The 23,504-nt window shown below is 43.9% G+C and overlaps 2 long non-coding RNA genes across 3 annotated transcripts in view; both read right to left on the bottom strand.

Annotated features, from left to right (window-relative positions):
• Positions 1-2,816, bottom strand: part of LOC309369003 — a 68,627-nt gene extending 65,811 nt beyond the window's left edge. The window contains exon 1 of the long non-coding RNA XR_014167998.1: positions 1,514-2,816. This is a non-coding gene — a long non-coding RNA (uncharacterized lncRNA). The remainder of the gene's footprint in view (positions 1-1,513) is intronic.
• Positions 2,817-10,167: 7,351 nt separating this feature from the next.
• On the bottom strand, positions 10,168-23,323 carry LOC309368994. 2 transcript variants are annotated; one of them, XR_014167979.1, is made up of 7 exons: positions 23,195-23,323; positions 19,751-20,117; positions 19,048-19,506; positions 17,644-17,835; positions 14,970-15,078; positions 12,476-12,667; positions 10,168-10,730 (listed from the first exon to the last, which is right to left on the bottom strand). It is a non-coding gene; the product is annotated as an uncharacterized lncRNA (long non-coding RNA). The 2 variants fall into 2 exon arrangements; XR_014167980.1 differs by lacking the exon at positions 12,476-12,667 and having other exon boundaries at positions 10,170-10,730.
• Positions 23,324-23,504: the final 181 nt, after the last annotated feature.

Here is a 23,504-nt window from a genome sequence, read left to right on the forward strand (position 1 = left end):
AAGGCAGCCCATTAGAGCACATGGCTTCCTCTAAAGAATCCTTGGAACTGTAGTTTGAGGGTGTTGGGAATTGTAGCTCCTCAAGGGGTAAAACAGTAGTTCCAAGGATTATTTAAGGGAAGATATGTGCATTAATAATATAATATGGACATAATTTGAAAGCCACTGAAAAATAATAATCCTTCGCATTTATCCAGGGCTTTGGGGTATTTAAATATTACATGCAGTATTTTGTAATCCTCACTGCAACTTGGATATTGTTAATTAGTATTACATATTATCCCTATGCTACAGACAAAGAGGACCGAAGTTGAGAGGGTGGTGGCTTGACAAAGAGGCACTTAGTGAGATCATTATTAAAGTTACTTTTTTTAAATTTCTGTGCTATTCAGCCAAAAAGGCACACGTGACAGAGGTGAGATTAGAACCAAATAATTTATTTTTCCTTACTAAGTCTCTTAGCCACATCCCTAATGAAAGTAGATGTGTTGGTTTAAAAAGAATAATGGAAACCAGATTAATGGTCCACAACACAATGCATGTTTAAAAGTCATTGTCTGACTAGGTTAACTACTTGGGCAAAATGCATGTTGTTATCAGTATAATTATATTCTAACACGTTCCCTAAGGAATGATTGTAAGTTTTCCACGAATGATATGTGAGGGGGCCAATGTCTGGAGTGAGTGTCAGTTAGATATTCTCATGTACATTTTTACCAACTGTGAATAATGCTGTGTAGCAATGAACAGAACTGATCACATGGCATTACCAATATTACTGCAGAGAGAGTTTTTCATTCTCACTATATTAACACAGATTTATTTGTGCAAGTGCCCAAGGTCCAGGATTAAAGGTCATAAGTAAGGAGGGAAGGGAAAGAAATTTCATCTGGTTCACATTCAAAGGTGAACCTACCTAATTCACACTTTCCAAAACGGTTCTTGAACTGAAATGCAGCCATCCTTTGAAATTCACACTTCTCTGAGTTTTGCAATGCTATTCTCCAACCAAGTAGTGTACAAACCTGAATATGCTGGGGTGAAGTGTGTGTAGGGCCCTGTATGTCATAGTGGTTACAGTCCTGGAGTAGAACCTGGCAGACCATGGTCCAAATCACCATACGACTAAGAAACCCACTGGGTGACCTTGGGCCAGTCACTATCTTTCAGTCTAACCTACCTCACAGGATAGTTGTGAGTATAAAATGAAGAGGGGATGAAAATGTGTACATTTCCCTGAGCTCCTTGGACAAAAGCTGGAGTATGGATGTAAACAAACAAACATGCTTATTTTAGTGAAAATAACATTAAAATGCATTATATTAGAGGAAATCACTTTGCTAAAATGTGTATATTAGGCAGAATTGCAAGTAAACATTAGGAGAAATTCACTGGATTCTCATGAGGCCTTAAAAAAATAATAATCACAAACTGAAGTGGAAATGTAGAGAACTCAAGACTGGGAAAAAGAGAAACATAAGAGAAACCCAAATTGGCAGGTGCCCTTCCCTACCTTCAAGAGCCAGATCCCATGAGAAAAAAGGTCACCCCTCAGTAGACTTCGGTAGCGCTGAGCAGCCGCTCAGATTTTGAGACAAGGCCCATAGAGAAGCCCAGCTCCCCACAGAGCGTGTGTAAATGTACAATGCATGTCATGGCTCTGTGTCAACACTGAGAGGAGAGACAAAGGAGCGATTCTCAAAGGAGGTCTGTTTTCCCCTGCTTTAATAAATGCACCAGTTTGATTTCTGTACTTGGATCTCTCCTCCCTTCCCCCATGCAAACTGTTTGGCTAACCTGTTAGTCTCCACTCAGACTGGTAAAACCAGCTAATCTGATTAGTTCACACACACACACACACACACACACACACACACACACACACACACGAAGAAAGGCTGCTGGGGAATAGTGGGGCCTACATAGCACTCTGAGGCTCCTGCTTCGATCAATAGGTTAAGGGGTTGCCGAATGCGTGAGTGCAGTGTGGCACAAGTGCACAGCCAGCCTTCTCTTGAGCAGGGGAGACAAGTGTTGCTGTCTTTTTCCCTGACCTGGGCCTCGGGACCACATGAGTATGAGCCGTCATGTTTCGCGTCACATTCAATGTGGTGACAGAGAAAGTTACCTTCACCTTGGCAGCCTGCCCCTCCATCGCGTGGAAGGTAAGCTCCAAAAAGGTAGGCAGAGAGCAGAAGGGCTTGTAAGAAAAGGTCGCTTTTCAGGATTGGTATTTAGAGCTAGGCTGAAGTGGATCACAGCGGAAGGTTGCCCATTCGAGAATAATGTTCTGGTTTGCAGGAAAGGATTGTATGCACTTTGTTTTGGGAAATTGTCTGAGTGGGTCTGCTTTTTCCTTTGCGGAGGATGGGACTTATTCATGTGGTTTAAACAAAGCAACAGGCCACAACTGTCTCCCTTGAAATGGAAGATGAAAAGAGCCCTCCAATTTGCAAAAGCCAGAAATGTGGGGAAAAAGTGACCTAACATTGTCTGCTTACTTTTGAAGCCCGTTTTTCCAAGCTCCTAACGTCAGATGCCCCATATGGGCTGGTTTCCGTCTTAGGAAACAATAGTACAAATCGGAAAAGGGGGTCTTTTCACTGTGCAAAGCAGAATGGAGGCTGTGCTTTTGGACTGCCATTTCAAAAGGTTAATAAGAGAGGAGCTGTCTGGAATACATGGGTAATATGGTCCGGCTTCGCTACATTGCAAAGGAAAGGATTTTAAATAACTGTCTTCGTTGCATTTCATTTTTAAAATGGCTTTGTTTCTATCCAGAACTCTGTAATATTGTTTTCAACTAGAAAGTAGAATTTCTGTTACCTAAAAACTGTGGTTAAAAACTTGTTTCAGGAATAACATAATGCATGCCTGACAAATAATATTTTGGCATAACCCACAGCATATATGTGCATCATGTCGTACACGGTATGCAATTAGCATGAAATACATTGTAAGTAGGAGTGTTAAGTGAAGCCAATTTTCTTTTGTAGATTGAGTCAGCCAGTTCTTGGTAATACAGAGGAAAAGGGAATATTTTGGGTTTTAGTGTCAGGTAAAGACGTTCCCATTTGTTTGCCGTTTCTTGGTTACTCATGTGCGCTGTAGGTTCCCCCCCTGTAATTGTAATAATGTTTTGCATTGATATTGAGTTTGTTTTGTTTTTACCAGCTCTTTTTGATGCACTGGAACAGTTCTTCGTGTTTTTAATTGCATGTACCCCCTCTGGGGTCATATGATGAAGTGCAGGCTAAAAGTACTCTCATTAAATTAATGAATATTAGTACATCTATGGCTATAAATGTTTTAAAATATATGACTGAACACACTAAATAACTTTTAACTTACTTTATGCAGGAGACCAGTCAGCAACAATCTCTTTGAGCTCAAACACACATCTATACTACTACACAACTGCCCTCCACCCCACTTTTATTCCAACTGGGAACTGTATAGGAGAGATTCCTGGTGAATTTGTGTTCTCTGTCACTTTTATTCTGGGAGAACATACTGCTGAGAGCAGTGACTGTCTATTCTTGTTTGTACACAGCTTAGTACATGCAGTGGGTCATAGTTGTGGCTTTTAGTTGTAGGCATCAGTGCTGATGTTAAATATGGATGTGGTTTGTTTAGGCAACAAGAATGCGCAAGTTAAACCAAATATGGAATAGTGCCTTAGGCTGCAATCCTAACCCCACTTCATTGGGTGCAAGCCTAATTGAATTCAGTAGAAATTGCTTTTGACTAGTCATGTTTAGGATTGTGCCGTTACCTATTTCAGTGTTCTGGTCACTTTGCGATTGATTATGGAACCTGCTGTCAGTTTTGATTGAGAGTGTGCATGTGTCAATATCTAACTCGAGAGAATAGAAATTTCAATAAGAAGAGATGTAAATTAATAGAAGTGCTTGGATTCCCCTGTCTCCACCATACTGTGCCATTCTGTCAGCTATAACCTAGCAATCATGATACAGCAGATTCCATGCAATGTGCTAGGAAGCAGGGGGGAAATTTGACCACGTGATCATACATTTCTCAAACATTGCAGCAAAACAGACAAGCTTTACACCTTTCTCTTTGTATTCTCAATGAAAATAGTTAAGTAAACCAAACATGTGTCCTCTGGAAGTCCCGCTGTGGTCACTGGGCATTACTCCCTAGTAAGTGTGCAAATAACACAGTCTGAGTTCAGAAAGAAAATAAATCCTGGTTACATATTACTGAAGAACCTGAACAAAAACTGAATATAATTTGAGGGAGAAAGGAGCAAGGAGTCTTTCTTACACCAGGCCTTGTACATAACAAGGAAGCATTCAACCAAACATGCAGAGGAAAACTTCAGAACTATACAGCCAATCAGGGCACAGTGCCACACTGGCAAGCATCATGCCACTCTGCATGGTTTGCTGAGCAACACCTCCACCTGCCCTCCCAGCTAGTTGACTGTAAGTGTAACTATCAGAAATAACCCTGAAGTCACACCCACAGTGATATCTGCAGTTGCACTTCCAACAATAATAGCAACCTGATTGACTTTTCTGTTAATTTCTTTCACATTTAAAACAAAAACACCTTCTATTCCATTCCTGCCATAGGATCTTCTGTGGCATCAAGGGGAGGGGAGAGGGGAAACATTCTGTTGAGCAGGGAGAAATCTTTGCACCGATGGAACATTCTCCGTGGCACGATCTTGGGAGAAACCCAGAATGTGCCACGGCGACACACACTGTGCCAGAACTGTCCTGATAGGCTGTCAGTGTAGCAGTGGTGTATTTCTCTCTCCCCAGCATATTGAAGTCTTAGGATCGCTCAGCCTGCTATGCTGCCACTCATCTAGTAATTAGAGCCCCACCACAAGAGCTTTGGGAAAGAAGTCCAAGGCCTCACTCAATAGAATTAGCAGGAGCACCCCACCCCACCCGCCAGAAGATGTGAAGCAGCTGAAGGTTGGGGCAGGACTGGCTGTGGTGGGGGAAGGGGTGTGTGGTCCACCCCAGGTGTTATCACTGAGAGGGGGTGACAAAATGAGCTTTTTTAAAAAATTAGGCTCACGAAACATTTTAGGAGTGATGTGGTGACTTAGGTGCCTCCAGGTTCTGTGCTGCCTGAAACGGCAGTGTGGGACTTGCATCTGGCTACTGCCTCTCCCTCAGCCGCCCTATAGCTTAGGTGAAGGCCGAGGAGAGGCTCTAAGCATCGGAGAGGCTCACCCCACCCCCATGGGCGTGGATCACCCCGCCCCCATAGGTGGCTCATCCCGCCCCCAGCTGCAGGACGCGCCCCCACACCAGGCACCCAAGCGACTAGCTACACACTGCTGAGGACATGTGACCACTAAGTCTAGAGTTCTAGTCCTAGACTTCTGGCTCAACCTGTATTTCAGAGTTAAACACAAGTGCAAAAGGCATGGTAAATGATGAGTAAATCAAACAGGCAGAAGTTTGAGCAGCTGCAAGTGGCACTCATGGTGTTTTGGGCTGTGTACACAACCCTGTTTACTCTGCATCCTAGTGCTCTCAGTTTGGTAATTGATGTACACGTGATGTTAGCCGCGATCCACACCTATCCTGTCGTTTCTTATGGAACACTGTGCTTTGATGCATTTCTCCCCAAACCTGCTTTGATCCAAATTGAGAAAAAGAACAACCTAGCGGTGTTGTAAGACAACAGTGTGCTCATAGCCTTGGTGTTGATGGCCTTGAACACTGGCTGCTTTTGAGGCTGCTTATATATGTTATTTTACTGATGACGGTTCTCCTGGCATAAATCCTGAAATGCCTTGCCAAAATAACATCACTCTTCGTTCCTGTGAAATAGACAATGCGGATCCTCTGCCTGATAGGCAATTGGAGCGTAATACGAATTTGTTGCCAGCTTTTAAATATATGCAGTGCCTGGTGTCAAAGCAGTCTCTCTCTGTGTGTTTGACAGTTAGAACCGTTAGGAATGAGAAGTTACGCCTTTTAAAGCCTATTGTTTAAGACTGATGCAACAGCAGGTTGTAATAGAAGGTGGAAAGGCTTGCATCCTGTCCTGGAAACAAAAGCATTAGCTATGAAAGGAAAAGAGAACAAGGGAGCAACTTATTCCTTACCAAACTCTCTTGAGCCGTTTCTGCCCCTTAACTGTTTTAATGCCCATCCCTTAATGCTGAACATAATAGAGTTGTGTAGATTTGGCAGATCCCAAAGGCTGCAGTCCTAACCTTGCTTGCGTGGGAGTAAGCCCCATTGAAGAAGACTCACTTGTGAATAGCCATGGTTAGGATGGTGCTGTAGTTCTATAAGAATAGCTGTTATCTTTATCACACTATATACAGAGCTCTGCTCTGCTCCTAAATGCACCTCTTATTGCTTCTCACTAAGGCATACTTTGCGCAGTCATTGGTAATGCTTTAATGCAAATGCAGCTCTTCAACAAATGAACAAAAAGAGGGGGTGACCAGCCTGTCTGAAGCATGAGGGAAAGTTGCCATCTCACATAGGCTTTTAAATCTCCATCTGAAGCATAAAATGAACCTGTCATCTGCTCCGGTCCTTGTTGTGATGTGCACTTACAGGCCTGGTCTCAAACACAGGTGTTGTGATGCTGGCTCATAGGCAGCCTTAGAGTCAGCTGGAGTGGGAGACATGAAACTCTGGTACTGAAACCTAATGGTGATCAGCTGGCATTGGAATTATTACAGTCTAGACAGATAAGGGCCCGATAGGCAAGGCCAAGCTGACAGTTGACCAATGAAGCCCAAGCCTGACCTGGACACTTTTAAAGCTCAGGATTAGTTGCAGGGTAGCAGTGTGCTTTAATTGACAGCCCTTCAGATACCTGGGAACTGCTATTATGTCTCCCCTTACTCTTCCCCAGCTTAAGCATACCCAGTCCATTGTTCTGCTTTGGACTCCACACATAAAAGAAAGGTAAAGGGACCCCTGACCATTTGGTCCAGTCGTGGCCGACTCTGGGGTTGTGGTGCTCATCTCGCTCATCTCCAAGGGAGTTGGCATACAGCTTCCGGGTCATGTGGCCAGCATGACTTCTGGCGAACCAGAGCAGCGCACGGAAACGCCGTTTACCTTTCCGCTGAAGCAGTACCTATTTATCTACTTGCAATTTGATGTGCTTTTGAACTGCTAGGTTGGCAGGAGGAGGGACCGAGCAATGGGAGCTCACGCCGTTGCAGGGATTCGAACTGCTGACCTTCCGATCAGCAAGCCTTAGGCTCAGTGGTTTAGACAACAGCGCCACCTGCGTCCCTCAATACCCAATACACATACCCAATCCTGGCAAGCCTCTTCCAGATAAACTCAAGTTTGGCAATGTCCTTCTTAAAATGTGGCACCCAGACCATAGTACAGATGTAGCTGGGAAAAGGGGAAACATAGCTTGGTTGGACAGGAAAAAACTGAAGCAGAAGTACCATGCAGTTTGCTAGTAGGCACATCTGCCATGCAAGCGGCAGAAGCCTGGAGAAAGCCTGGAGAAAGCTGTATGTGTCACATCAGCAGCAGGACTTCACTTTTCTGTAAAGTCAGAGCTGAACTTTCATCACCCAGTCAATGGCAAATAGCTTTCATCTGCTGTAATTTGCTGTGTGTCGTGAATGAGTATGGTGTAAAACCAAGTTCACTCTTTTATCCAATACTGCCTGTGGCTTCCAGGGTTTTTCCTTTTAATTTTTTTTTTGTCTTTTTATTGATATGAAAATGACGATTTTTGTCCTTTTTTACTTGAACAGGCATTTCCTAGTTAGACGTTAATCTGAATGAGCCTATGGTGGGTCACACAAAAGCCATTCATCAATGTCCTTTAAAAGGGAACAAGCTGTAAACAGAATAATGTGCTTTTCAAATCAAGACCAAAGAGACCATTGGAGTAAAACATCCCATTCTTTCAATGTCATGGAAAAGGTTACACAAAAACTAATTACATTCCAAAACATAACCATGCTAATAAGAATAATGCAGAAATCTTTGTGGTGTCTTTTTATTGTTTTATAAGGACAATGGACATTGTATAACATAGCAAGTTATGTTGACAACCTTGAAACTGATACAAGGTCGCACTGAGTTTGAGATCCTTTCTCTTTTGCATTAATACCTCCATATAAAGCCTTAAGCAACGTTACTTGTGCCGCCATCTTTTTATGACCAGTATTCAATACTTCATGCACAACTAGAAACTATGCTTCCCTGTACATACATCACTTATAAGCAAAAATCCTGAGGAAATATAACTATTTCATTGTACTTACTGTACTCAATTCATAACTATGAAAGATACATGTGAAACAACCTCATTCTACCACACAACCTAAACCCAAGATCTGTAGACTACCTTCCAGATAAAACACAGACAGTATGTAGAAAAAACAGCAATGCATTTTTGGGAGGGCAGTAGGAGGAATTCATTGCAGATCCGATTCAGTACCATCTAATAAGTGGTAAGGGATGATGGCAAAGTTTTGAGGGAGTTTCCTTCACTTGTTGTTTAGTCGTGTCCGACTCTTCGTGACCCCATGGACCAGAGCACGCCAGGCACTCCTGTCTTCCACTGCCTCCCGCAGTTTGGTCAAACTCATGCTAGTAGCTTCGAGAACACTGTCCAACCATCTCGTCCTCTGTCGTCCCCTTCTCCTTGTGCCCTCCATCTTTCCCAACATCAGGGTCTTTTCCAGGGAGTCTTCTCTTCTCATGAGGTAGCCAAAGTATTGGAGTTTCAGCTTCAGGATCTGTCCTTCCAGTGAGCACTCAGGGCTCATTTCCTTCACTACATATGTTTATGTATTTTCTTAAATTTATATCCAACCTTTCTTCCATCAATGGAACCCAGAGCTGCAAGATCACAGACATACCGTCCATCCAGACCCTCATCAGTGTGAATTTCTTCTCCCACCATAACTGTGGTTAAGGGATATGTTGGCACATCCCAGTGAACAAGCCAGGTTCCCTGCTTATCCAGTATCCATCCATATTAGTCAGGATTCTTAACCAGAGTTTGAAGCAGGTCACAAATGCTCATTAAGTGAAGGACCTGGTGGGCCTTCACTATGATTAAAGCATCCCTGAAGACTGCACAAGCTCTAAGAGAATAAATAGTGCCGGAATTTAAAACTTCTTTGCACTGTGCGCACAAAAGCTCATGACATAACGAAGTGGTAAGAAGCCACAACTGTTGCAAGATCTGTGGACTATGCTGCAGACACTTTACTCTTTTGGAATACATTCCACTTTGCAGGATTGTGGTGGAAGCTCCACCTTGTGGCAGAGTCCCTGTCTTTTCTGCCAGCCTTGTACCCTACTCAGGAAATTTCTGTTTCTCCAAGCTATCTAACGTGTCATGGCCCCTGTGAGACTTATGTGAGCATAATATGGTGACTGTGGGCATGTATGTTTTCTCTTGTCATTTTAGTCTCTTGAGCGTGAGGGACAAATAAATTTGGGAAGCCCAGTTTAAAATGTTGTGTTTGTGTATTGCACCATGACTGTGCATGGCGCTTTACACTGTGGAGTCACTAAAGGAAAAAAGGAGTTCCCATCCCCTGACAGTTTAGTATCTAACTGAGGGAAGATAGAGGCAGCGGTCACAAGGTAGTCATTTGCAAGCAGATGCACTTGCACACACCTAAGCTTAATTTCAGTTGCAGGTGAGGACTAGTACAGCCACCTCAGACCCTTCAACTGGCTGGTGAGGCCTTGTTGGTGCCGCCTCCACTGGGAGCTCTCTGGTTGAAGCTGACCCATAGCAGGGCCTTTTCAGTGGTGCCTCTCCATTTGTGAAAGACCCTCTCTAGTGTGGCCTGTCTGTCTCCATCATAATTAACTCTCAGGAGGAATTTGAAAACATTCCTGTTTTTTACCCAGGCATTTGGAGTACAACTCCAGGATCACAGGATGGAATAATACTTTTTACTGCAATCAATGCCTTTTAAAATGCTTTATACTGTGACTGCTCTTGGTTGTTCTTAACTTTCATTGTTTTTGGAATGTTTTAACTGTTCTAGAATGTTTTCGTTTTAAAATTGTGGAACTGTTTGCTGCCCTGAGCTCCTTCCGGAAGCACAGCAAGATTAATAATAATAATAATAATTTTGAGTCAAACCCTCACAGAAAAGGTGGGCCTTAATCAGGGATTTGAAGTAAAAGAGAGGTGTTGTCAGATAGGTGTTGTGGGGAATGAGTTCTGAGGATCGTGGACAGCAAGAGAGAAATGATGGAGTCCTAGGAAAATACATAGAAAGCTGCCTTATACTGAATCAGACCATTGATCAATGTGGTTTTCGAGCCCTACCTGGAGATGGCAGAGACCAAACATGGATGTTTTTTCCACGCCCTTTAGCACTGCATTATGACCCGTCCCCTGACAAAGCATTGAGACAAATCAGAATACCTTTGTGAGTGTATGGTGATACAAAGAGCAAAGGCCAATACCAGGGATGTCAACAAGGCTGTAGAGAGTTATAAAGGACAAAAGGTTTATTCTGGAACTGCTAAGAAGCCACTGTGGGGGATGCAACAGCTTCCTAGGTTGTATGTATCAGCATGCAAACCTATGAAGTTCAGAGCAGCATCTGCTGGGTTCTCAGGAAGCCTTCTGTCCAAATACCGGTACATCCTTGTAGGAACTTCTAAAACATTTTGCTTAGTGCTCTTGAAATACTTTTCAATGCTCTTTCTTCTTTCTGTAACATTTGCCATTCTCCTGCTACTGGCTGAAATGGCTTTGTTTGATGCCTGCAATAATTTTGGTATCTATTATATGACATGAATTGAAGGGATGGTTGGTTTAAATTTCAGAAGTAAGCACAAGTAACTTCAAAAGTAATTGATTTTCATAGGGGAGGGAATTATTGGGTAACTCCAATAGAAGCTTCTGAGAAGGTCAGTTTTGCATGGCAGAGTTCTATAAATTGTTACAGATGCATTGTTGCACTTTGAAATCCTGGAACAAATAGCTTGCTTTGAAAAATGTGGGGGAAACAGAGAACAGAACAAATTAAATTACTCACAGCACAGAAGACACCAGGAAGAATGGCAGATGGTGTCAAATTAACTTCTTATGGACCAATTCAGAGATGAATGTTAACAGAAAACCAGAACGGCTACATGGATTAGTGGTGACCGGGCAACAAAATAACCCAAAAATGTTTGCCATGATGGCTGAGGTCTCATGGATCACAGTGGACAAATTAGGAACATAGTAAGCTGCTTTATACCAAGTCAGACCATTGGCTCATCTAGTTCAGTATTGCCTACACTGACTGGCAGCTGCCCTCCAGGGTTTAGGTTGAGGATACCTGGAGATGCTGAGGATTGAACCATGGCAAGGTTATACACCACGTGATGCTAGGAATGCTGTAGTGTTTGTTACTAGGGTAATTGCTAGGATAACCAATGGGTCTTAAACCCTCAGTGACTTCCCCTGCATGTGAAGATAGTCTCCGGTGGATAGAGCGGGCAAGACCAATAGTGGGTCCAACAGCCAATAAGACAGTGTCTACACGTGCTGTAGAGGGAAGTGAGGTGGGGCTCGCCAACCTGGGAATGAAGCCATCTAGGAGAAGGAAACTCTGATCCTAAACCTCTGCTGCCTTGCAAGATATCTTCCAGAGAAGAAAAGGCCAAGGGGTAAACCCTACACAAATCTGGAGCCCCTAAGACAATTGGATAGCACCTTGTATCCCTCTTTCCAGCAACTCCTGCAGCCAAGCTGGTTCCAAACATATTGCTCTGATTTCCTTTGGACCAAATCTGCAACAGCGGTCTTGTTGTCTGGGCAGCCCAGGGCCACCATACATGCCGTCCAGGTTTGCATCCCAGGAAAGTCACTTTGGTGCTGTTAACACAGTGGTTCGATTTCACTCCTGGAGGTGCACTCCATTGTCTCTCAGGACAGACAGATTCTAACAAGTGTTACTAGTGTTATAGGCAAATATGACAGGGAAATATTTTGAATGGGGGCTTAATTTAAACTGAGTGCAGTAGAGATACTGAAGAGGGTTACAGGCTAGCAAGCGTTAGTGCTGGTGTCTCATTTTTTTGTGAGCTAAGAGGAAATTGTTTTGTCTCAATTTTCCAATATTTCTCAAGGCTAATGGTAAAAAGGTAAAGGTAAAGGTACCCCTGCCCGTACGGGCCAGTCTTGACAGACTCTGGGGTTGTGCGCCCATCTCACTTAAGAGGCCAGGGGCCAGCGCTGTCCGGAGACACTTCCGGGTCACGTGGCCAGTGTGACAAAGCTGCATCTGGTGAGCCAGCGCAGCACACGGAAACGCCGTTTACCTTCCCGCCAGTAAGCGGTCCCTATTTATCTACTTGCACCTGGGGGTGCTTTCGAACTGCTAGGTTGGCAGGCGCTGGGACCGAGCAACGGGAGCGCACCCCGCTGCGGGGATTCGAACCACCGACCTTTCGATCGGCAAGCCCTAGGCGCTGAGGCTTTGGCCCACAGCGCCACCCGCGTCCCTAGGCTATGATACCTTAAAGCAGCAGCGGATAACACTTTGTCAGTCTGAGGGCCGCTTTTCCCAGTGGGAGCCTTCTGGGGGCTGCATGTAAGGAGTGGGTGGGGCTAGATGCAAAAGTGAGCATGGCAATGAGATGTTCCTCTTGCCTTTGGACAGTAGGATTCATTCCCTTCCATTTGCCTAGGCAAATAGAAATGCCTTAGCCTGGTGGAGAAAAATGGTAACGTCAACCGTTATGTCATATCTCTTTGGGGAGGCCATTTAGACTGGGGGAGCCACTGCAGAAAAGTTTCTCTCCTGTTGGAGATAGACAACATACCTCCATTAAGGAAGGATTTCCTGTTTCCCTGGACCTTTGTGTGAGCCTTCTGTTTGAAGGGCTCTTTGGTCCAAGTCCAGCTTAAAGATTAAGAATCGTTAAGAAGAGAAAGCAGGAGGGGCCTTGAGGCTGCCTATCTACCATTAGCTTCTGGATATTGCGAGATGTATTGTTTTTCATTAATTATTTCTACATTTGCATATATACATATAAATTAGCATATGCAAATTTTATGGAAACACCTGCCCTCTTTTGTCCTCTCTTTTGGTGATGCATGTCCCCTTTCTGGCCGCTCTAGCCTCAAGTGAAAAGCTTAAGATTTGGGGAGGCTGATACGTGAAATCAATGCAGCAACCATGTTGGTGGGTGGTAATCACACGGGTCTTTCCTGTCCATCTTTTTCTTCTGCAAGGTTTAATATTTAGAACCATAGCTCCGTGGTTGAGCATCTGCTTTACACACAGGTTCAAGTCTCAGGTTCAATCCCTGGTATTTCCAGGTAGGGTTGAGAGAGTAACCCCTTCCTCAAATCTTGGAGAGCCTCTGTCAGTCAGTGCTAGTCATCACTGAGCTAGAAGGACCCAATTATTTGACTTTGAATCAGCCAGTTTCCTATGTTGCTCTGTTCATTTGTACCCAATGTTCAGGGCCATTCTAAGGTTTCTTTTATTGTCTCATCTGCACATGAAATCACACCATTTTCTTTCTCTCTCTAAATAATGTTACTTGCATTGACCCCTTTGGGTCTGATGAACTATAAATCTAAATAATGCCTGAGATGATGACCAAGGCATTTTTGTGGTACCAGGGAAGTCAAGGACATCTCATTATCCAGGCCTTCCTTCCCTTCCCTTCTACTTCCTTCAGCTTTTGATTAACCTGCAGGTTGTGTAAACAGATCAGAGACTGAAGTGAGTTAAGGGGCCTATTATCTCAGGATAATGAACCGTGTAAATATGTGTTCGGGTGAGAGCCTATGTTGAATCAAGACATAGATTTTATCCATTTTCTGCCACTTGTAGCCAACAGAAACGCCACAGCCCAATTAACAGAGATGTAGCCAATTTGCTTGCATCTGAGATGATTAATCATCTTTTGCAGCAACACAGCACAGCTTACATGTAGTGGTTTGTTCCTCTGTCAAATGATACACCACTGATTCAGATAGATGGAGAGAAGGGTATCTCTCCAGATCAGGGGATTTCAAGCTTAGGTTCTGTGATGAAACGATCGGTCGAGGTGAGCAAGCTGCCCCAAATATAGCTTCTTTACCAATAATGATCTTTTTCTGCAATCTGCTATTTCAGAGAAACATTCTGTAACATAGGAACCAGCTCTTAAGGGCTGAGGTCCCTTTGCCCCCCTCCCCATAAAATATTGGACGGGGGCCAGGCTTGCCCAAAGTTGGTGGCCATTGCCATTCAAATGGTGTGCATGTGCCACATCTTGTGATTGATTATGCGGGGTGGGGCTTACCTGGGTCTGCTCAATATTTCATTCAAGTTGGCAGCCCTGTTCTGCGACATATTTATTTGGTGGCCTTTGCCAGTAGCGGGGCCTAGCAGGTCACACTGAGCTTCATAAATTGCCCTGGAAAAGTAGTGATGTGCTCAAAAGGAATAGTTAGTCCCCCTGGACTGTGATATCCCATGGAAATGTATCCAGAGTTCTTCAATGTTCAGGCTTTGGAAAGTTTACTTATTATCAAAGCAAGAATATTTGCTTTTGATCTCATTAAAACCCCTGCTGTTATACCCTTTAGATAGTAAGAGTAACAGACCAGGACATGGGAGACTGGGGTTCAAATCTCTTCAGGCATAGACAAACTAGGACCTCCAGATGTTTTGAGACTATAATTCCCATCACCCCTGACCACTTAGCCTGTTAGCTAGGAATGATGGGAGTTGTAGTCCCAAAATGTCTGGAGGGCCAAGTTTGCCTATGCCTGCTCTACTGGGCCATGAAGCTCACTGGCTGACCATGGGCCAGTCACTGTCTCTCATTCTATCCTACCTCACAGGGTTGTTGTGAGGCTAAAAGGGGAAGAGGGAGAATCATGTGTATGCTACCTTGAGCTCCTTGGAGCAAAGGTGGGATATGTATGTAACAATAAACAAACAAACAAACAAACAAATAACTGTGAATAATAATAATAGGCAATTTTTTATTTAAAAACAACAGGCCTACCGTTACTCACCTTCCCTTCTTAGTGGGGCACATTCTACCTTCTCTTCATCATCTAAAAGTTGCTGCATAGGAGTTGCTGTGCTGAAGGCAGCCCAATATATTTTGGTGGCTGAGAAAATCCAAATACTGTAGAGTAACAGTGGTATATTACTAAATAACAATCCCCAGTTTTCAGTCCTTGAATGACACCCTGTCAAATTGTTGCCCAGTCCTACTTAATATGCCTCGGTTGATATAAAAGGCAGGATGCTCCCCCATTCAAATCTCTACCCACACACCAGCTAAAAGTATTCTTGTTGTGGCTACCTCTTCTGAGTCATCATCTCAACCCTTTGTATCTGACAGTGAATACCCATATAAAGAGGCCATGCTCCTGGTGTCTTTCTGGATTGCTGCCAAAGTGTTCCCGAACTCAAGCTGTAAATTCACAGATAAATAGTAAAGGCCACAATTTTAATGGGCAAAACTACACGTGACCATTATTCATGTTTTCTGTGGTTGGTTGGTTTTTTAAGTGTGCTTAACCTGGCAGCATTTATTTTGAAGAAAAATAGGATCCAATTCAGAATTTGCTCCTCATCTGAATCAGGGCCCAGCATAGTACTGGTTTTCTTGCCTCTGTTTAGTATAAATAGCTCTACAAAGTGCTGTTTTACTACAAACTGCACATTCAGGGGCAAAGAGCAGTCAGTGGGCTATTCTGAGTGCAGGAGCCCAATTTGACCTGGGAGCAATTTTTGGATTGGGATCCATGCAAATTAATAGCCCCACCCCACTAATAAACACCACCAGGTTAAGCGCACCCACCGCTTTTTAAGTGTGAGTAATTGACACATGTAAAGGCAAAGGTAAAGAGATCCTAAAAACTGGGCATTTGATGCTGCAATTGTTATTTGTACCACTAGAGGTCAGAATAAAACACAGCCAGAAAAAAAGAATTGCATGCAAATGACACAGGAAGCATCATATTCAAAACTGCACTTTCCGGGCAGCTTATGTTCCCAATTAACAAGACAGCATGTTTCAATTTTTCAAAAATAATTTTACGTTTCCGTTGCCTAGCAACCAGGAAGCACATATTTAAAATAAAGCATATGCCAAGATTTTCCATTGTACTTTCTTCTACTTTATTCACAAGAATACAACTTCGCAAGGGGGGTGGGGCAGAGAATCACCCTGGCAGTATGTTAATTATGTCTTTGTCAAGATGCAACACTCTAGTTAAGAGCCTTATACTTTGAGACTGCAGGTGCTTCAAACCAACAGATAAAAACCCCCCAGATAAAACTATGTAAATTTTCACTGCACTTCTCCTCCCAGTTGGCAAACCAGATCTTCCACCCTCTGTTTTGCAAATCGGTTGGCACAAGAAGTGATAAAACTAGCATTCAGTCCATTTCCAGATGCCCATGTACTGTGGCTTCACTTTTGGTTTCCATTCAAGATGCTGACATTTCCTTATGGCTGATTTTATGTGGGATGGTAGCTCCTTTATTTAGCGATGCCCTATCTTGGGGTTTTGTCCTTAGGAATACCCAGTCCCTTCTCTTATGAAGTTGCATCAGCAGCATAAACTATACAGTGCTACCTTGGGTTAAGTACTTAATTCGTTCCGGAGGTCCGTTCTTAACCTAAAACTCTTCTTAACCTGAAGCACCACTTTAGCTAATGGGGCCTCCTGCAGCTGCCGCGCCGCCGGAGCACGATTTCTGTTCTCATCCTGAAGCAAAGTTCTTAACCCGAGGTACTATTTCTGGGTTAGCGGAGTCTGTAACCTGAAGCGTGTGTAACCTGAAGCATATGTAACCTAAGGTACCAGTGTATTCTACTTTTTGTATCTCCACACGTTTTCCCTGGTGCCCTTCAGCTGTTTAAGAACTAACCCAGCAATCAGCACCATTGATCACGACACTGAAAGAGCAGGAAGACTTGAGGGTAGAAGAAGGATTAAGGGGTGTGTTAGGCAAAGTAATCTGTGTCGGTTCATGGTAAGTAAATCCAAAATCCACGGTCAGGCCATTAGAACAAACCAAAACATTGCAAACTTTGACCCTGGTTTGCACATCATGGTAGCCAGGGTTTTTCCTATGTTTACAGGTTGTGGTTAAGGAGAGTTCTTAACTATGATCCTGTTGAAATTTTGGCTTAGCTGCATTGCCACACTGTGCTAAAAGGACCAGGGAGAAGCAAAGTGGGTGTGAAATCCTTTCTGGGAGCCAACACAGTTGTCCTGGAATAAACTGTAGTTTGGCTTTTTGTGACATCCAAATGAAACCTATGAAGGAGAAAGCTTTTAACTTCTCCAGAACCTGCCTACCTCCCAAGTAGAGCCAAAACTATTTAAGTCTTTTATCTCCTCCCATACGCCATCTTAAGACTGTAGTGCAGACTCCATGACTTTGACATTAAGGCCATATTCAATGCCATACATTTAAAGCACTATGATATAGTCATGACTTCCCACAAAGAGTTCTGGGAGCTGTGGTTTGTTAAGGGTGCTGAGAGTTGCTAGAAGGCTCCCATTCTTCTCAGTGTAGTTTAACTCTTCCTCCTAGGGAACTCTAACTCGTCTACCCCTGCTTTGTTTTACATCTAGCCTGATTGAAAGTTCTGGAAAAATTCAAATGCTTTCTTGCTATTTTGGGACATTTTGGTTGGTCTAAGAGATATTCACCTGACTGTGGATATTGGATCTTTATCATCTGTAGACACTATAAAGATTAGTAGCATGCATCCAAAGCTTTTAATTAAACGGATATGTAGCTACCATCAATACAACATGGTGGTAACAGTATCTCAGACTGAAAACTGCATTTCGGACTTCTTTCAGAGAAAAGCCCACACTTCAGGATTTCAGTTAGCTTTTCTGCAAGAAAGTGAACAGTATTTTTTAATTTCAGTTGAATTTTCCATGCATTCTTATTGCTCGGTGCAGTGAAATCGTAGTGCTTCATAGGATGTGAATGGCATTTATTTTCATCACTGTGCATCAGAAATGTGTCCTGACTCCCTTCAATATGTCACCTCAAAACCATTTGGCAAGAAGGGAGAGAGATTTTCTGAAAACAACAGTGGCTTCCTTTTTTCTCTTTCTTTTTGCAACTGAATATATTTGCAGCTGAGTATTAATCTACAGCCATTACTCATCACCACTGAATGCTAGTTGATCTTGCACAAACAATTAACATGGCACATCGCAACAAATGGAAAGGAATTAAAAATTAAGCTGCACACCACAGACTACAAACTCTGTTACTAAACCAGAGGGCAGTTTAAAACAACGAAAAACAAAACCCTGAACTGCTGTATTGGCTACAAATGTACAGAGCAATCCTAACTATAGGAAGCCGGTGGAAATTAATGTCGAGTTAAGTGAAGCCAGTATAAGCTTTGCATTTCCCTAGATCTTTCTTTGGCATAAGTTCTCCCATTTAAATCCCCTCTCAGGAGTGGGGCTGCTGCCAGCTGAGTCTGCCTGAGCCTGGCAGAGGGACAACAAAAAGCTTTTAATATACTGTACAATTTGACTTACATGACCCTTACTGCTAGTGTAAGTTCCGGCAGGTAACCAGATCACATAGAATCATAGAATTGTGGAGCTGCAAGGGACCCCAAGGTGGGCAGAATGGGATGCTTCGTGCTGGCAGAGACAAGCACTGGCCAGCAGCGCTGGGCAGAGGGACACCTTCACCTAGTCCAATCCCCCTACTCAGCCCAGTGCATAGGTTGGCTTAGATTGCAGTCGCAGCACGTGCAGCTGCAACAACTGCATAATGCGTCCCAGTTTAGCCCTGCTTTCCCTCCCTTCATTGTCAGCCCTGTGTTTGAATGTTATATTGTAAGCTCCTTGGGGCAGAGCCCTGTCCTCTTATCTTCTGCAAAATGTCATGACTACAGATGGCGTTATGTAAATAATTAGAATTGTAGCAAAGGCACTAACAGCTGCTGAAGTCAGGGCATCTTGAGAATATAGGCTTCCTCGCAGTTCCTAGGCAAGGCATTTTTTTGGCATTAATCTGGGGTGAAACTGCTTAAAAAATATCCCTTTGTATTTGAAAGGGGAGGAAAAATGACTCACTGGGTTGGAATTGTTCACTTCTCAATGCTGGCATGGAGGAGGTCCATCTAGAACAGCTCTTTTTTGTTGCAAGTATTTTGCTCCTATGAAGATAATAAACCTTGACATTCAAGTCAATTTGTCCCCTTCTGAGACAAGGCTCTGATGCTGGCAAATAGAGACACACACTGGCACGTAGCCTTATTAGTATCGATGGGAATTTTTGTAATGTAACGGGTTTAGAAGGGGCCAGTGGGTGTCAGCTACCAAATGCTCAAAGCAGGGTTGGGTGTGCTATATCAAAAGACCAATTTCAAGAATGACACATCCTTCAAGAAACTGTCCCAAACCATCTCTATAGTTACGTTGTATCATCTCAGTCTTCATGTTTTCCTCCATGATGGCAGAGTATGCAAAGTGCACGTTGAAGGACTAAACAAGTACTAGATGGGCAAATAGTCTAGCCTAGTACAGTGGTACCTCAGGTTACATACGCTTCAGGTTACATACACTTCAGGTTACAGACTCCGCTAAACCAGAAATAGTGCTTCAGGTTAAGAACTTTGCTTCAGGATGAGAATAGAAATTGTGCTCCGGCGGCGCGGCGGCAGTAGGAGGCCCCATTAGCTACAGTGGTGCTTCAGGTTAAGAACAGTTTCAGGTTAAGAACGGACCTCCGGAACGAATTAAGTACTTAACCTGAGGTACCACTGTATAAGATCACTTCCTACATTCCCGCCAATGACCTCATTCTCCTTCCTGAGCAATTTCCACGCAGGCTGATGTCATTGTTGAAAGTCATTAGAAATTATTGCCATGCTCTTGGATTCAGTAGAGATGTCCAGCTACCGATGACTCCAAAAGACTCTGTAGGAAGGGGGCAGTAAGGTTTGGAACAGCACTGGTAGAGTTTAGTTTAGAAAACCCTTCCAACTTCCTTTCCCCAATGCTTTATTTATCTGGGGCTGAGGGGTAAGTTAGGGTGGGAACCAGTGGCTGCACAGGTTCACACAGTGAGCTCCATGGCTGAGGTTGGTGGTACAAAGTGTGGGATATTGCTCTAGTGGAAAAGCTGTCTGGTGTGAGTAGGACTGGGAGAAAAATGAAAGTAAAATATATGTTAGAAGGTAATATCCACTTACTGAATGCGGCAGCTAGACTGGTGACTGGGAGTGGCCGCCGGTACCACATAACACTGGTCCTGAGAGATCTGCATTGGCTCCCAGTATGTTTCCGAGCACAATTCAAAGTGTTGGTGCTGACCTTTAAAGCCCTAAATGGCCTCGGTCCTGTATACCTGAAGGAGCGTCTCCACCCCCATCATTCAGCCCGGACACTGAGATCCAGCGCCGAGGGCCTTCTGGCGGTTCCCTCATTGTGAGAAGTGAGGTTACAAGGAACCAGACAGAGGGCCTTCTCCGTAATGGCACCCACCCTGAGGAACACCCTCCCTTCAGATGTGAAGGAAATAAGCAGCTATCCTATCTTTAAAAGACAACTGAAGGCAGCCCTGTTTAGGGAAGTTTTTAATATTTAATGCTGTATTGTTTTTAACACTTGATTGGGAGCCGCCCAGAGTGGCTGGGGAAACTCAACCAGATGGGCGGGGTATAAATAAATAAATAAATAATAATAATAATAATAATAATAATAATAATAATAATAATTATTATTATTATTATTACTGTGTATGCAACAAAGCAGGTTGATTTTGTGGGGTGCTGGAGGCAGCGAGCTTCAACTTAGAAGGCCACCTCTAGCTTTGAGTCCCCAGTGCCTCATTCCTCCTTGCAAATGTGCTCAGCTTAGGTTTTTTTGTTTTTTTTTTTTTAAGAACGTGTTTCTGGCACTTATCCTGAGTAATGGGAACCAATGTTTCAGTGCAAAGCATTAGATGAGACTGCTGCAGAGGAGGATCAATATTCACAATGAAGATTGCAGGTTTGACAGATCGAAACACATTCTGTTTCCCTGAGAATCAATAACTATATCAGCTACCAGTGGCTTTCCAAAGTACCTTTCTTTTATGCAAGGTGGTGCCACCACAAATGCAATTAAGTACAAACATTTATAAAGGCACACTAAACAGCATATCTTCATCCTGGTTGGAATTGCAGCATATTCAGTGAATTTAACTGCCCTGTTCTGTAGGTCCTTGAGACGTCTGTAAAACTAAAGCTAGGACAAATGGATCTGCATAGTAATAGTGAGAGAATAGCATCTGATATCGGTATAAAATACTGTTTTTCTTCCTAAAGTAGCATACCAGCATGCCTAACACACAGGGCAACAGGTATTATTATTATTATTATTATTATTATTATTATTATTATTTATTAGATATAAAGGTAAAGGGACCCCTGATCATTAGGTCCAGTCGTGGCCAACTCTGGGGTTGAGGCGCTCATCTCGCTTTATTGGCTGAGGGAGCCGGAGTGCAGCTTCCAGGTCATGTGGCCAGCATGACGAAGCCACTTCTGGTGAACCAGAGCAGCGCATGGAAATGCCGTTTACCTTCCCGCCGGAGCGGTACCTATTTATCTACTTGCACTTTGACGTGCTTTCGAACTGCTAGGTTGGCAGGAGCAGGGACCGAGCAACAGGAGCTCACCCCGTCGCGGTGATTCAAACTGCCAGCCTTCTGATCTGCAAGTCCTAGGCTCTGTGGTTTAACCCACAGCTCCACCTGCGTCCCATTATTAGATATACATAAAACTTAATGTCAAGATAGGCTTGAATGCCCCATCCTCACTTTGATATTTGAAAAATCAGCATAAGCAGCCAGTAAGAGTTAAAAGACAGCATGTTGGAGCCAGTGGCCGGGCGGGCCAGGATGCGGAAGAAAGGAAGCCTTCATCTACCAAGCCCAGAGCACTGACCGATCGAGCTCAGCATTGCCTGTCAACAGAATCATGGAAGTGTAGAGTGGGAAGCGACCACGAGGATCTTCTAGTCCAACTCCCTGCAATGCTGGTATCTTTTGCCCAATGTGGAACTCGAATCCACAACCCTGAGACTAAGAGTCCCATGCTCTACTGACGGAGCCGACTGGAAGCAGCTAGCCAGAGTCTCAGGCCGAGGTCTTTCCCAGTTCTGCCAGAAAATACACATTAATTAGAAATACCAGGGGTTTAATGCGTGCAAAGCATTTCATATATTTTTTAATTACATTTGTAGTCTACTTTTCCTCCAAGGAGCTCAAAATGTATGCCATTCTCCCTGCCACCCTATTTTATCCTCATAATAATAACAACGCTGTGGGGATGGTTAGGCTGAGATGCGGTGACTGGCCCAAGGTCACCCAGTGAGCTCCATAGCTGAGTAGGGATTTGAACCCTGATGTCCCAGGAACCTAGTTCAGTACACTTTAACTGTTACACCACAGTGGCTCTCAAAGCATGCCTTGAACCCTTCTCCCAAATTTCAGCTGGGAATTGGCTGAGAACATCTGTGGTCATGCTGTTGCCAAGTAACATAGGTGCCAACTCCCTGGGGTCCTATATGCACCCACAAAATTCTCTATAAAGGGGCTGGGCACCCACAAATTTCAGGGCCAGGGTCATGCATGCTGCATGGCACCCATGGCCCCAGGCACCCATGGTCACAGGGCCAAGCTGGCAGTCCTGCCAAGTAATTTAAAGCCGTCTGAATTTCTGTATTGGAGGAGGGAGAGTGAAGGGATGGCAGAAAGTGGTGGGTAGGTGGGCTCACTTGCAGGTAGCCTCCAAACGCAGGTGGCGCAGTGGTTTAAACCACAGAACCTCTTGGGCTGGCCAATTGGAAGGTTGGCTGTTTGAATCCGTACAACGGGGTGAGCTCCCATTGCTGTGTCCCAGCTCCTGCCATCCTAGCAGTTTAAAAGCATACCAGTGCAAGTAGATAAATAGGTACCACTGCGGCTGTAAGGTAAATTGCATTTCCATGCAATCTGGAACTCGTCACGGTGTCCCGTTGCGCTAATAGCGGTTTAGTCATGCTAGCCACATGACACGGAAAGCTATCAAATGCCGGCTCCCTTGGCCTGAAGCGAGAGGAGCACCACAGAATTGAGTGCCGCACCCCATAGTTGCCTTTGACTGGACCTAACCATCCAGGGGTCCTTTGCCTTTGCCTTTACCTACCCCTAAAAGAATGCAAGGCCTTACACCCCAAAATGAAGGTTCCTCACCCCCGGAAGAGAAGATGTATCCCATCATTACTTATGAAAGCACTTAATGTTGCAATTGTGCTCAAAGCTCTTTGGAGTGCTGCATTGTGCTATTGCGATGGTTGAACAATACAATCCTCTGAGATCACCGAAAGTCCTGCAGCTCTCGCTTGTTGATTCTCTTCTCTGGTTCTGGTAGAGAAACCTGGGGCCACATTAGTGGCCTGGTCAGGCCAGCTTGGCAGGCTTATCACAGGAAGTAATAAAAATAGCAAGTGCTTTACTAGAAGCACAATAAGGTGACTGGCAAGTTTTATAACTGGTTCTTCTA

The sequence above is a fragment of the Podarcis melisellensis genome (genome assembly GCF_964234715.1).
Source record: "Podarcis melisellensis genome assembly, chromosome: 4".
Lineage (NCBI taxonomy): Eukaryota > Metazoa > Chordata > Lepidosauria > Squamata > Lacertidae > Podarcis > Podarcis melisellensis.